Source organism: Galeopterus variegatus, unplaced genomic scaffold (assembly GCF_000696425.1).
Source record: "Galeopterus variegatus unplaced genomic scaffold, G_variegatus-3.0.2 Scaffold16476, whole genome shotgun sequence".
Taxonomy (NCBI): domain Eukaryota; kingdom Metazoa; phylum Chordata; class Mammalia; order Dermoptera; family Cynocephalidae; genus Galeopterus; species Galeopterus variegatus.
This window is the reverse complement of record NW_007742587.1, coordinates 4,534-6,380: the sequence shown is the minus strand read 5'-3', so window position 1 is coordinate 6,380 and position 1,847 is coordinate 4,534.

Below are 1,847 nucleotides of genomic sequence, written 5' to 3'. Positions count from 1 at the left end.
ACTATCACTCTCTGACATTCAATTGGTCAATGGGTCTCATCTTTCCCACCTTTCCTAGATACTGCTGCCTTCAAATGACTTAAAAATCCACGTATTCATACCTGCAAAAGAGGCACATGAGCATCACATTCACAAAGCCTGGATTACTGAAGGGTTTTTGAAAATCTCATCCCATCCATCTTGCTTCTGCTTGGTACTGCAAGGTAAAGTCACTTTGTCTGTAACAGCAGCACCTACAGTGTACACAGGAACATAAATAAAGGCTGGAAAGTATGTTACTGCCTAGTTAAAGGAACTGATTGCAGAAACAGGGTCTCTCCCAGGGACTGACCCTGACACTGTTGGTAGTTCCTACCTCAGAGACACACAAAAGGCGTTTCAACACAATCATAAAGGACGGCACAGCCTACAGGAGACAAGTGCTGCCCTCCACCCGCCACCTCAGAAAACATAACGTTGCTCTTACTTGTCTGGCTGCTCTTGACTATTGTCTTGGGCTCCGCTCTCTCCACATTTCAGACTCAGGCTGACGCGTACTGACTTCTCCATCACAGGTTCTGAAGGACTCGGTGACTGTACAAATCTGCCAGGAGACTTGCCTGTGGGGTGACAGTCTAGCAGCACTGCAGGAAACTTATGTAACTTCAAACTCATACAATGTGTGTGGCTGGGGCACACTTCCTCTTTCTCTCATCCAGGGTAACTTCTCAAAGTGGATGATGGCGTCACAGTACTCAGTCGCGCAGCCTGTGTGAGGTGGGCCAAATCAGTGAAAGGAATGTAAGACGGGAACTGCATGAATCAAAGCACACGAGCACATGAGACTACTGTTTACAGGCCTGACTGCCCCTTCAAAAGGAGCATTCTGCTTTAATCAACAGCCATAGAGGAACTATTCATTACTACATTCAGAGGCACTGCCCATCGTTTGCAACAAGGGGAGGTGCAGAAGTCCATTTTTTTTCTCTTCACTAATAAGGCAATTGATTCATACAAACTTTGGGTGACAAACCTTAAAAATGGGTTTTGTATTCTCACTTTACTAATCACTGACACTCACACACCATGCAAAACTATGGGTAATAAATCATTCAAATAGGGATTGTGTTGTTCTGAACAGACCATGATGTGCACAGTACGCAGCTAGGTTTTTGCCTCAGTAATTTGTAAGATAGTGAATTCGCCAATTGCATATATTAGCTAACACCTGTCAGAACGATTTCAGGAAGAATTCCTTCAGTAAATAATGTTACTGCAATCTGACACTGAATATAGGTCTGTGGGCAGAAAACAGTGAAAATAATGGACACATGACAACATAAAGATTGGAGGATTTGCTCTTAATTGGTGAGATTGCCTCTAGGGTGCTATGGGATAAAAGTGCCTTCCTTCCACACTTAGATATTGAAGGTCCGAGACTTTTCTTGAAAAGTTAGGCTTAATGAGGCTANAAACTTTGCGTGACAAACCTTTGAAATGGGTTTTGTATTCTCACTTTACTAATCACTGACATTCACACACCAGGCAAGACTATGGGTAATAAATCATTCAAATTGGGTTTGTGTTGTTCTGAACAGACCGTGATGTGCACATTACGCAGCTATGTTTTTGCCTCAGTAATTTGTAAGATAGTGAATTTGCCAATTGCATATATTAGCTAACACCTGTCAGAATGATTTCAGGAAGAATTCCTTCAGTAAATAATGTTACTGCAATCTGACACTGAATAGAGATCTGTGGGGAGAAAACAATGAAAATAATGGACACGTGACAACATAAAGATTGTAGGATTTGCTCTTAATTGGTGAGATTGCCTCTAGGGTGCTATGGGATAAAAGTGCCTTCAT